Source organism: Nannospalax galili, unplaced genomic scaffold (genome assembly GCF_000622305.1).
Source record: "Nannospalax galili isolate Female #2095 unplaced genomic scaffold, S.galili_v1.0 scaffold109, whole genome shotgun sequence".
Taxonomy (NCBI): Eukaryota; Metazoa; Chordata; class Mammalia; order Rodentia; family Spalacidae; genus Nannospalax; species Nannospalax galili.
Window position 1 is genome coordinate 2,430,208 of NW_008360315.1, and position 14,413 is coordinate 2,444,620.

Below are 14,413 nucleotides of genomic sequence, written 5' to 3' on the forward strand. Positions count from 1 at the left end.
CACTTTAAATGTGTCCTTTTTCATGTGGGCTTACAGTTTTAGTTTTCTTGAGGGTTATAACACACACACACACACACACACACACACTCAGAGGTAAATCTATTCCTTGCTTCCTTACACATTGTATGCTTAAAATTCTTTGGCTTATCAATTTTTGACAATCTGCTGACTCCCTGCTGTGAAACAATTCTTCTTCCTCCAATTCTTCCAATGCTTTACTGGTTATATATTTACAGATCTCTTTCTGGGGTTCGTTTTATGACTTCTAATAATAAAATACTCTGTTAATTATTATCCAGTACTCCTATCTGGGATGGATATTTCTACACTCCTCCCTACTGTAGGCTGCTGCCTTCAGTTTAAGTGTGCCTTCGAAGTATAAGATGAAATAAACTCTTCTCCAAGTTGCTTCTGGTCAGCGTTTTATCACATAAGCAAAGAGAGTGGAGGAGGGCTGTTTCCTAGCAGGGAGGCTAATAAGCCAATTCAAAAGGGCAGCCTTGTGTGTAATAGAGAATCTCTGTGTGTCTTTCTATAGCAAGGCTTTCTTTCCCCCTACACATATATGTGGAGGTCAGAGGTCAACCTAGGTATTGCTCCTCAGATGTTGTCCACCTTGCTTTTTGGAGGTAGGATCTCTCCTTGGCCTGGACAGAGCCCCAGGGATCTGGTGGTCTCTGCCTGATCACCTTCTAGCACTGAGATACAAGCGTGCCACCATTCAGTACATTACGTAGTGTGGAACAGCACTTGACTTCTGAACTAATTTTTACACAAGTTAAAGAAACATATGTATATATATTATATATATATTAGTGGGTAGACAGATACACACACACACACACATATATCTCACAAGTAGAGTTTCTAAGTTTCAATGGCATAACAATAGAAATTATATCTGGTTCTTATAATTCAACATAAAGTTTCCTGGTCAGAAATTGCTTAACAAGAATTCTGGACCTAGCTCCATCTATGCTGGAGTTTTGACTAGAAAAATCTAGTCATCAGTCAGACAGCTGCTTCTCAGTGAAAACTATGAATTCCTAAAAACCATTTTTTTTTTTACTTCTACCAGAATCTAAACATAATTGGTAGCAATCTAAGTGATTTTTTTTTTTTAACTTACAGGTGTCTCTCCTCCCTCTCTCTGTTTCTGTCTCCCTCTTTCTCTCCCAGTTTCTGTATTATAGGAATGATCAGCTTGGAAAACATTACTTTTTTGAGTTCCAACAGATGGGGTTCTGGCCCATCCAGACTGGGAGCATTTGGCTATTTTTGTGATGTGAGTGTCCATTGATATCAACATCTAGATGTCCTGGCCATAAGGGATCTGCACCCGCTGTGCTGGCTTGAGTCACTCTCCCCTCTCTACTGAATTTCTGCTACTTCCACTGTACTCCTTTGAAAGCTAACAGTGTCTGATCTCTTTTCTGGATTTTTGTATTTTTTTAATCTTTGGAAGACTGAAATGTTATTGGATGTGTTTAGCTACAGATGTCTGATTTCTCATTAAACTTGCTTTGTTTTTGGAGAACCATTTAAAACCAAGTATTCGCATATCATTTAGATATGGGCTAATCTTCTTATGACATTTTCTCATAATTTTAATGACTCTCAACACCTGTTCTGGCATCTGTTATTTCCCCCTGAATTTTCTGTGAAATGGATTGGAGGCTTTGATCAATATTTTATTGTCTTATTTCTCTGCTTTACTATTTTATTTCTTTATTTTTCCATATTCTGGAAGATTCTGGATTCTCTTTGGTTGGTATATTCAATATTCTGTTTATTGTTCAACAAACTAATTTATTTTACATCTGCAGTCATTATGTTATTTTCAAGAGAAATTTACCAGTTTTTCCTCGTCCTCCTCCTCGTCCTCCTCCTCATTCTCCTCCTCCTCATTCTTCTCCTCCTCATTCTCCTCCTCCTCCTCCTCCTCCTCCTCCTCCTCCTCCTCTCCCTCCTCCTCCTCCTCCTCCTCCTCCTCATTCTCCTCCTCCTTGTCCTCCTCATCCTTGTCCTTGTCCTCGTCCTCGTCCTCCTCCTCAACCTCATTCTCCTCCTCCTCATTCTCCTCGTCCTCGTCCTCCTCGTCCTCCTCGTCCTCCTCGTCCTCCTTGTCCTCTTCGTCCTCCTTGTCCTCGTCCTCATCCTCCTCCTCCTCCTCTCCCTCCTTTTTGAGCACACCCTTGTGTCATAGTCTCAATATCCTTTTGGATCTTTGTAAGAATACCAGCGGGAATTTTTTGAAGTTTGTCTTCTGCCTCTAACTCCTCTTTGTTTTTCAGAAGACATGTTACTTTTTTAGTCTACTTACTTATTCTCTTCTCTTCATTTTTAGTTCATTTTCTATCTGATTGATATTTTCTGTCTGCTGTTCCTTACTTTTACTTTAATATTTACATTTTTAAAAATTACAGTGCTTAATAACAAAGTTTATTTGGTCTTTCCAAATATGTCTTTTCCTTAAGTGGGAGTGAAGACTAATTACACCCCTAAGAGTGTATCTAGGGTGGATTATTTTAGGGAAGCTCTTCTCTAGGGTGTGTGTTCATCTTCACACCTAATTAAAAATCAGCAGAAATTATTACCTAAAAATAATTTGTAATATAAATAATAATATACAATACCTTGAGTATGACTTATCAAAAGGAAATAACATGTACTCACACAGTGTTCTTCACTTATATGACACATCATGAGTTCAACAACTATACAATTGTTGCATTGGCTTTCCACATTCCATAGTAACCCTGAAATCAGAACATTTTGAATCTATAAGCAACTCTTAGGATCAAATTGAAATAAAGAATAACCTGCTACTGAAATGATTAGATGAAGCACAAGTATTAGTTAAGACTGTAGAAACAGAACTGGGAATGCAACTTAATGGTAGAATGCTTGTCTGGCATGTGCAAGGCCCTGGGTTCAATCCTCAGCACTGTAGAAAACATTGTGTGAACATACTTTGAATTTACAGGAAAAATAAGGCTTACTCTAGGCTTAGAAAATTGTAAATTATTATAATTATTATTGTTATTATTAGTTTTATTGAGACAGGGTCTTCCTGTAGCCCCAGATGACCTGTAATGGTAGAATGCTTGTCTGGCATGTGCAAGGCCCTGGGTTCAATCCTCAGCACTGTAGAAAACATTGTGTGAACATACTTTGAATTTACAGGAAAAATAAGGCTTACTCTAGGCTTAGAAAATTGTAAATTATTATAATTATTATTGTTATTATTAGTTTTATTGAGACAGGGTCTTCCTGTAGCCCCAGATGACCTGGAACTCACTGTGTAGACCAACCAGGCTGGCCTCAAACTCACATAGATCCCCCTCCAACTCACATAGATCTGCCTGCCTAGTGCAGGGATTAAAGGTGTGTGCTACCATGCCCAGCTATAAATTATTTTAAATGACACAAATGTCCAGAAAGATATCCAAGATTCAAGACATCATTTTACAACTGGATTGTCTATGATTTTCAAGGCACCTAGGATTTCTGTATCCCACCACCCTATGCAGCAGCAGTGGCCTCCACTTCGAAGGAATGGCACTCTCACTTTTGAGAACTATGAGACTATTATTTAATTACTTAATCATCAATATATCAGTACATTTTCTTAAATTTCAGCGAAATCTGGGGAGGAAAAGCAGTGCTGTCCATCCTTCTTACATCCTTCTTATCCTTTTAGTTTAGTTTTTTTTTTTTTTTTTTTTTTTTTTTTTTTTTTTTTTTTTTTTTTGGTCTTTTTGAAACAGGGTTTCTCTGTAGCCCTAGCTGGCCTGGAACTCACTCTATAGACTAGGGAACTACAGGTGTGAGGCACCACACCCAGCTTGTTTTTAAACAGAATATCATTTCAACTTTATTTGGGTAAATTTATAGCTTTCCTATTGACTGCTCAAGGCTTGAACATGCTAATGCTTTGCCTTCTCCTCTTCCTTCTTCTCTTCTTCCTCCCCCTTCTTTTATGTGTGTGTGTGTGTGTGTGTGTGTGTGTGTGTGTGCATGTATTCACATTTGTGGATGTACATGTGCATATAGGATCTTAAAATGCAAGGTGAGTACTCTATTACTGAGGTACATCTATAGCTCTCAGTCTTTCAGGCAGAATCTTGCTATGTAGTCCAGGCTAGCCTCAAACTTGGGGTCCTCTTACCCCTGCCTACCAAGTACTGGAATTGCAGGCCTATACCACCATACTCAGCAGGCCATGACATTTAATATAGTATTCCAATCAAGGAGAAGCCACTGCTAACTTTGTAGTTTCAATAATCTGACAATACTCAGCTTTTGCTATACATCTCTAATTGCATAACCTTTTGTTACATTTGGCCTAAAAATCTGTTGTACTAGACACAGCAAAATAACAAGAATTCCTTCAAAGTAAGAGGAAGCTGTGTCATAGGATCATAGGTAAGAGAATGTCCTCCTTTATTTCCTAATTTCCTGTCACTTACCCAGCATGTCTCTGCATGTCTTCTTCAGCATGTCCTATAAAATTAAAGGCCAGAACCTGCCCCTTTATGCTCCTGTCTGACCATGGCATTCCTGTTCAATTCTCTCCAGCTTTTTGTGCTAGCTTCATCAGAGTGTTCACTGTATCGTATTAGCAATTGATTTGTGTCAATGTAATGCCCCCACACTTTTGCAACAAGTAGGCCATATGACGGAAAAGATGTTTCATAAGTATTTCAGGGAAGAAAGAACTGGGTTTATAAGGAATTAAAACTAAATCCTATGCTTATACATTCTTCAACCATCTGAGCTTACAGTGATTTATTTCTACTAATTTCCTCAATTTATCTTTAATAGCCTGATTACTCCATCTTTGCATTTATATGGTATTATTGTGTCATGGAGAACTACATTTAATCTTATTTTATAAAGAGTATGAAAAAATTTCCCATTTCTATGCATCAGTTGATTCATTCTGCTGGCCGTGTAGCATGTTTTAATTTGCTCTACTGAATAGCTAATGATATACATCTTAAAATATTTCATTTCTTATTTTTATTTTTATGTGTATGAATGTATTGCCTACATGTATGTAAGTGCACCCATGTCATATAATGCCTGTAGTCAGAAGATGGCATTGGATGCCCTGAACTGGAGTTATGGTTTATAGTTAACTGCCATGTGGGTGCTGGGAACCATACCTGGGTCCTCTGCTAGAACACCCAGTGCTTTTAATTGCTGAGCCATTTCTCCAGACCAGATACACAATTTTTTTTGTCTTTTTTTGAGACACGGTCTCCCTGTAGCTCTAGCTGTCCTGGAACTCACTATGTAGACCAGGCTGGCCTCGAACTCACAAAGATCCACCTGCATCTGCCTTCCAAGTGCTGGGATTAAAGGTGTGCACCACCATGCCAGGCTTCAGATATGCGTTTTTTTTTTTTTTTTTTTGAGACACTGTCTCTGTAGTTCCCAGCTGACCTTGATCTCATAGAGATCCACTTGCCTATGCATCCTGAGTATTGTGATTAAAGGTGTGAACCACCACGCCAGGCTGATAGTATACTTTTTTTTTTTTTTTTTGGTCTTTTTGAGACAGGGTCTCCCTGTAGCCCCAGCTGTCCTGGAACTTACTATGTAGACCAGGCTGGCCTTGAACACTTAGAGATCAGCCTGCCTCTGCCTCCCGAGTGTTGGGATTAAAGGCGTGCACCACCACGCCTGGCCGATAGTATATATTTTAAACATTTTTTTTTGTGTCTATCTCTATGTCCTCATTATGAAGTATCTGCCAAAATCCTTTGGTAAACTTAAAAATTATATGATTCATATTATTATATAACTACTCACAGAGAAGAAGTAATAGAGAATTCTAATTTGAAATTTTGTGCATTTATTGATTTCTGGCACTGTCTCTCCCTACCTCTCTGTTTCTTAACATCTTTTTGTGTGTGTGCCTTTTTGAGACATGGTCTCCCTGTAGCCACAGCTGGCATGGAACTCACTATGTGGACTGGGCTGGCCTCAGTCTCACAGACATCTGCCTCTGGAGTGCTGGGATTAAAGGTGCGCCCAACCACGCTGGCTTTCTTAGCATCTATTTCTATTTTCCACTTCTCTGTGACTAATAATGTGGATACCACTATTTAGACCTTCCTTGTTCATGTCAGAATCTGCTTGTTAGGAATAGTCTGACCAAAGAAGAAACATTTTTCACATTCATTCTCATTCTCTCTCTCTCTCTCTCTCTCTCTCTCTCTCATTGTCAAGATGGCACACCTGGATAGAGGGACCCTCAGTTGGGGAATTTCCTCCATTGGACTGGCCTATGGCCATGTCTGTGGGGCATTTTCTTGTTTGTTGAGTGATGTGGGAGGGCTCAGCCCACTGTGAGTGGTGCTATCCCTGGGCAGATTGCTCTATATTTGTATAAAGCAGGCTGAGCATAGGCCAAAGGAGCAAACCAGTAAGCAGAATTCCTCCATGACCTGTGCTCCAGCTCCTGCCTCTGGGTTCCTGCCCTGAGTTCCTACCTTGGGCTCCCTCAGTGATGAACTTGTGACCTGTGAGATGTAAGCCAAATACACCATTTCCTTCCCAAGTTGGTATTGGTCAGAGTGTTTTGTCACAGCAATTGAAAGCAAATTAGAACACTGTGTGTGTGTGTGTGTGTGTGTGTGTGTATACACGTGTGTTAGACTGAGATCTCACTGGGGACTGAATAACAAGGGTAAAACAATTCCTTAAGCTCTCTTGATTCTCTGTCTTCTTTTTCTGGTCCTACTTTTGTGACTGTGTCCCTTAACTTCTCAAAGGACTAACATTAGCTAATAGCTGATCTTCTTTGTCTTATGTTATCTTCAAAATCCTGCTTCAATCTCTCTCTTTCTCTTTCTCTTTCTCTCCTCTCTCTCTCTCTCTCTCTCTCTCTCTCTCTCTCCAATGCCTACTCCCTCAAGACGTGGAAATTTGGTATTTTAAGGTCTTCTGTAACCCGGGACCACTTCCTTTCCACCCAAAAGCTGAATGTGCCGTATTTAAGTCTCACCTTAGACACCAAACCCTAAATTTCTAGGCCCTGTGAATCTTCCATGTCTGTGGTAATGTGGGACTTTATTTAAGAATCTTTCAGTAATTTCCATGTGATGGTTTGTCTTCTTTTCTGAGAATGGCTTATTTACCAGTTATAGTTTCTATGACTCCAACTATGCCCATCCAGCTGTCACATTTTGTCTTCATTTTTTTCCTCTTTCATTAGATTCCAAATTCTTTAATGAAAAGCTTTGTACTTTTTAACCCCTGAATTATCTTATACCTGTATACATAAAAGTTGTTTAATAAATATTAATAAATAAATATCTATATGATGGACACTTACTAATAAATGACATGTGTTTTTCTCTTTTCTCCACAATGTTTGTAAAGTAAATGAACCATGATTATTCCCAAACTATGGATAAGGAAAGAGAGGGATAAGAAAGTTACTTTACTAGCCAAAAGGCTCTATTAGTCACTGTCAGGCTAGGATACAAGTTCAGGTGATCTGACTCCAAAGTTCTTTATTATTATTGATTATTGTATAAAATAATGGGTTTCATGGTGACAATTTTATATGCATGCACTCTTTACCTTGCTCTGATTCCTTCCCCACTGCCATCCCGTGCTCTTCCCTCAGTGTTGCCGGTCCCCTTCCCTCCCTGTCTCTTTTCTGTTTTTTTGTCACATACATATTCGTGTGTATATATGAACGCACATATTTATATTCTGCCCATGACAAAATAATGCAATATTGCCTTATTTCTCCATTGCCTTTTCTTGCCCCATCTCCCTTTAGATGTCTTCTCCCCCCACAGGTCCCTCCCACTTTCATGTTCCAAAACTTTTAAATTAAATTATTTTTATTTTATGTGTATGAGTATATTACCTGCATATGTGCAAGTGCACCTGTGTCATGCAATGCCGCGAAGGTCAGAAGAGGGCATCAGATCCCCTGGAACTGAAGTTATAGATGGTTGTTAGCTGCCTTGTGGGTGCTAGGAATCAAACCCAGAACCTCTGGAAGAACAGCAAGAGTTCTTAACCACTGAGAAATCTCTCCAGTCCCTAGTTTCATATTTTACACACATTTAAATCGATTCTGTTCGTGAGAGAAAACATGCTTCATTTGAAGCATTATGGTCCTAACCACAGTGTTAACACTGAATAGCCTGAGGACTGAATGTACAGGTGAAGGACTGAACGGTGATGACATCGCAGACACAGAGCTGTGATGATTAAGAATATGTAAAGTCCACACAAGTGATTCATCTGGGCATTTTCAATTAACATTTTATTATGTCACTTTTCTTTGCTTGTAACAACTCATACAAAATTTTATAAGACTTTACTGTCTCTCATGCCCTTTACCCCTCCTGATTTCATGCCTAAGAAGTAGACATATGATAAACACATACCATTTTTATGTCTCAGTGATATTCTGATATATTCAGCATAGGATCTTCAGGGAGTTTTTAAGGACCTGATATTGTCAATCTTTTCTTGTGTTTTGCTCTGCTAGGATGGTTAAAGGCAGGCTGTCCTGAAGCAGTTGAGTACAGTAGCTTGAAGTACATGATGAGATCATCATTTTTGGTCATGTGCCTTCCTCTAGCATCAGTAGCTATTAATGGAGTAGCCGGAAAGCGACAGAGCCACTACAGTGTGTTCTGTCCCTGAATGACATCTGTGGGCTGTGCTACTGTCTGAGTCTTCTTAAGTCTTTGCTCTTGTATGCCTGGGGTTACACAGAGATATGATTTTTAAAAGTGCTTAAACATCAGGTTAAACATACAGGCTGTGCATTTATACAGGCTGTGCATTTATGGAAACTCCCCGTTTGTACCGTTCCGAATGAGCAAATTGTTTCTGTTCTAGTGTAGTATTCATCAGATGAAATTGAAATGACTCAGTGATGAGGGGAAGCCAACTCTGTTGAGGCCCCAAGAGAAGAAAGAAAGGCAACCTTTAAGCCTGGTCCTCACATCTGTAGTTTTCATGGAAATAGTTTCTGGAAGAAATAGTTTCTGTTTCATGGAACAGAGTGACCTAGCTGTGGCGAGGGACTCCCTTCAGTACCCATGAGGCTTATCCTGGGCAGAACTTCAGACTTTGCTATGAATTACACTGCTGTAAGGGAGAACAGCTCAGCTTTCCAGAGTCTGTGAGCACCAGCACTCCTAGAATGAAGGCCACTTGCTCCTTCCTCTCCAGGCTTTTAGCGGTTTTCATTTATTTTTATTTTTGCAGAAAGAGCATTATGATATGATGTAATTTCACTTAGCAGAAGAAACAGTACAAACTAATAAGCTTTTCTCATGTATATCAGCCTTATATATCAAATTACATATCATCCAGCTGCCATAAGACATGGCACCTAATCACATCGTGTGCAGAGGGGAACAACTGAGTTTAATATGCCTGTTAGTGACAGCATTGATAAACCGATGGAAAAATATCAATAAATTCATAATCATACCTCACGTAAAACACTGAAAAATTCACTCATTTTATTGGCATGTTGTTTACAGCATATAATTTAATTCTCACAAATGATGAAACAAAGTGAGGGAAGACATTTTGGAAACTATATCTCTATCATCTCAGATATCAAAATAGAAGCAAAATATCAGCACAAACGACACCACTGAAAATTCTTAACCTTTAGGGTCTGTAATAGCTTCATTTCTAGACAGAACATTTGGCTATCTGCAGGATACATATTATAAGATACTAAAATCTTCACTCTCCAAGATAATATATACATTCACTAGTCTCTCGATTTTTCCCCCATTTTTGGATAGCTTTGTAAATCCAATCGGAGAGTGTCAATTCTTTATGCTGCGTAGGATGATATAAAAATCATCTCACTGCATTTACCTCTTTTACATCATCCCGCAGTTTTGAAAAATGAACTGTTGTTTCTTGCATTGTTATATTGTAGACTAGAGAAGCGGAAAGTAGGATGTTAATAATTAGAACTGCCACCAGAATACCAGGCTTATTCTGTTGCTTTAGACTCAAGCTGGACCAGCTAACCTTCCTTGATCTGGATTCTGGAGCAGACACACACACACACACACACACACACACACACACACACACACCCCACAGCCCGGGGCTAGCAAGGCATGTGTTCAGCATCTGCTGCCCCCAGAGAGGCATGGTTAAAAGCACACATTTTGGCTGGCCATCAGCTCAAATTCCAGCTCTTTCTTCCTATGTATGATTTCTGGAAAATTACTTGACCACTCTGAGACTCATTTAGAAAATGGAGATGATAGAAGAAATTAATTTTTATGGATATGAATGAAATAAAATAAGTTTTATAAAACACCTATCCCTAGAAGTAGAAAATATAATTGATTTAGGTCCAATGACTGGATCTTCTTTTAACCTTATACTGTTCTCACTGATAATAGAGGCATTAGAAAAGGAAGATTATTTCTGGGTAACCTAGGTTTACTTTTGTTTAAAGCGGTAGGATGAACTATTTAATGTCATCATGTGAGTCACCATTTACAAGCAGTAAAATGTTAATTAATTAATTAATTAATATTGACATTACAGTAGCATGATCTTAGATATGAATGAAAATCCTGGAAAGGACTGTACCTTTCACTGAACCTTCCAAAAGGCTGATTAACTGATTAGACCTTCAATGATTATGGGGTGCTTGGAAGGGCACAGTTTCAGATCCCCATTACAATTCATCTCAGGGCATCTTTAACCCCCTTAATACCTATTTATTGCCCTCCTCTGTATGTGGCTTAACATCTTTGTGATTATTATGCTAATCCTTTAGAATGTACAGAGACTAGCTCCCACTAACAAAAGGCTAAGGATGCCATTAGTAGCATATACTCTCTAATTAAGATTTCCTCATTTGCTATAACATGGCTGTATTAGTTACTTTTCTGTTACTGTGATTAAAAAACCTGACCAAAGGATCTTATAGAAAGAAGAGATTTTTTAGGTGATTTAGTTCCAGAGGGATTAGAAGCTGTCATGGTGGGGAGGTATGGTGGCAGGAGGTGGCTGGAGGAGAAAGTGGAATGCTCACATCCTCAAACAGGCACAGGAAGCAGATAAGGCCTAGAAACCCAGAAAGGTTTAAGAACTCCCAAAGTCCACCTCCAGTGACATGCTTCCTCCAGCATAGCCACACCTTTAAAGCCTACTGAAACAGTGCCGTCAACTGAAGACAAAATGTCCAAACATTTGGAGCCTATGGACGACATTCTCATTCAAAGCAGCACACTGCCTATCTGATGTTTTCACCAGCGTATTAGCCTTGATTTATGATTTTTGTTGTTCTGTTACTATAAAAATTTCATGACACAGCTAACACATTGGAACATAGAATTTGGGGTAACCTGAGTCTGTGTTCCAGGGCCATGTTTGCTCATGCTTGGCTCCAGAATAAACTATCTCTTAGTCACTTTGAGATGATAGTTGTGTTTTGGTGTTGACATAGCATTGCAATAAAACTAATGGCCCTGCAGCTGTGCTGCTTGAATTCTAAGCCAAATAAGTCTATTCATTGCAATGGAGCCTTGGAGAGGTTTTGAAATGTCATTTTGAACTTATTTCCTCATCCACATAAAAGAAATAATATTACTGCCTTCTTCATAAGGTCATAGTAAGGGTTAAGTGAATTAACGTATTTAGACTACACAGTACAGTATCTGGAACTTGGAGATTGTTTGCTATTATTATTTTTATTTGTTTACATATCATGAGTGTTAGCTTGACTTTTGCAATCTTTGTTCCTCTGGTACACCAATTTAGTCAACTAAACAATATTTCTTTTCAGATTCTGATTTTTTAAAAAAGCTTTTATTTATTATTTTTATTTTATGTGTATGCATGTATTACCTACATGTAGGTAAATGCATCCATGTCGTGCAATACCTGCAGAGGTCAGAAGAGGCTGTTGGATCCCCTGGGACTGGAGTTACAGACAGTTGTTAGATGCCATGTGGGTGCTTGGATTTGAACCCAAGTCTTCTGCAAGAACAACCAGTGTTCTTAACTGATGATCCATCTCTCCAACCCCCAAGATTCTGATTTTTTTAAACAAGGTAGTAAGTTTGTGGTCTTAAAAGTAGTTAAAAAATTTCTTGGGTCGGGTATAGTGGCATACGCCTTTGATCCCAGCACTCAGGAGGCAGAGGCAGGCAGATCTCTGTGAGTTCAAGGCCCTCCTGGTCTACATAGTGAGCTCCAGGACAGCTGGGGCTACAGGGAGACCCTGTCTCAAAAAGACCAAAAAAAAAAAGTTTCTTGGGTGGACTCAACCTATGTGTGTAGTTACTGGTTGCCAGATATACCAAGCCAAATCATTTTCCCAATAAACTATATGCATACGTGTCAAGATGACAGTGATAAATGGAAATATGATATGAACTGATACATAATCTTTCAAAGAATTTTTCCTTTGTTTTAAGAATGATGACATAGTAAAAAGGAGCTATAAGTCTGTCCTTTTTTAGAAAAGGCAGGAAAATGTCATCCCTAAATTAAATGTTGTTGCTATGCCTATGTCACAGATAAAAATGTAAAAAAATTTAAAATTCACAAGGAAACTAAAAAATATTATTTGATTAAACCAAGTGGCCATTTGTTTAATGGACGTAAAATGTTTCACAAGATATTTTCAGAAATATGTGTAGACCTGAACTTCAAAGAGATTTTTGTTGTTGGTTCACTTTGCAAGCAGAGTAAATCTGGGTGGGAAGATGGGAGACAGTCATTGCCTCTTAGCTGCGCATAGATAGATTTCATTTAGGAATTAGAAGAGGCATGTCCACCACAAGTAAGGCGAGCTCCATTATCTGACATCAGATTTTGCTAATTCAGTTCCACCAAACTGTTACACCTTTTCTGTACCTGTCAATTTTGTCTTTTGGGTGAGTTTGTTGACACAAAATCACTCTCACTTCAAAAGGGATAGGAGATCGTTCATTCTGGAGCCAAGTATGAGTGATCATAGCCCGGGAGCACAGATTTAGGTTACCCCAAATTCCATGTTCCAATGTGGTAACAGTTCCATAGTTTTATAGTAACAGACAAAAAAAAAATCATAAATCAAGACACTTTTCAAATGCATTGGTGAAAATATCAGGTAGGCAGGTGTCCTAGTTTGTTCTTCATTGCTGTGAAAAAATACTCTGACCACTACCAACTTGGGGAGGAAAGGGTTTATTTAGCTTACATATCCTGGGTCACAGTTCATCAGGGAGCCCAAGGCAGGAACTCAGGTCAGGAACCTGGAGGCAGGAGCTGGAGCACAGCCACAGAGGAATGCTGCTTACTGGCTTGCTCCCCTGGCCCCTGCTCAGCCTGCTTTTTTATACAACACAGGTCCACCTGCCCAGGGGTGGCACCACCCACAGTGGGCTGGGCCCTCTCACATCACTCATCAAGAAGATGCCCCTCAGACATGGACACAGGCCAGTCCAATAGAGGAAATTCCCCAATTGAGGCTCCCTCAACGCAGGTGTGTCAAGGTGACCCTGAAGCTACCCAGCACAGCAGGTCACAGAAAAGCAGGGGAATCTCAGCTTTAGGCTGTACATACTATCTGATGGCATGCTTAGCTTTTTGGTTGGTGGAGGCCTGGCGGTCTGTACATTCTAAAGGATTTATCTAACAATGGTCACCTAGCAGTCACATGCAGAGGAAGGAAATGCATGACCATTAAGAGAGCTAGAGTGTGCCCAAGGTAATTTGGCTCTGAACTTGGAACACCACATCTCCTCCACATCACTGAGGTTCTAACCACTTAAAGAGCCTTGCAGAAAGTTGAGTGGGAGCTGCGATTCTTCTTGGGAACTTTCATTAACAGTGTCCCAAGGCTGATTACCCAGAATCTGAGTGCATTCTCTCACCAATGCAGACACACAATGAGGAGGCACAGAATGGTGTACATAACAAAACTACCATGCATATTTTATGATCAGGGAGAACTCCACTGTTGTAATATTTTTCCCCCAATGGCTATTTACTTATGGCATGTTTAAAACAAAATATTTATTTTCTCTTTGCCTTCTGCCTCCTCACTTGCTGACTCTGTCTTGATTCCTGCCCTTGGTATTGTTTTTTCCTCTGGGATTCTGTGGTGTTTCCTTGTGGTTTCCTGTATTTGCTGGTATGATCTTTATAACATGCTCATTTAATCAAATTATCACACCTATAAAATCCCTACTTTATTGCCTAGTAGTGTTGTTAAAACATAGGCTGTACAGTTGGGGTCATGATTTGGTCACTGTTTCCTCCAGGGCACTGTGACATTTCCTGCCACCCTCTCTGGTAAGACTCATTCTTTCAGAGTTTTCTACCAGTGAAGAGCTCTTCTCTTTCTGAATTTATGCACTAAGCCCCGGGTCTACCTCTAGGGCTATCT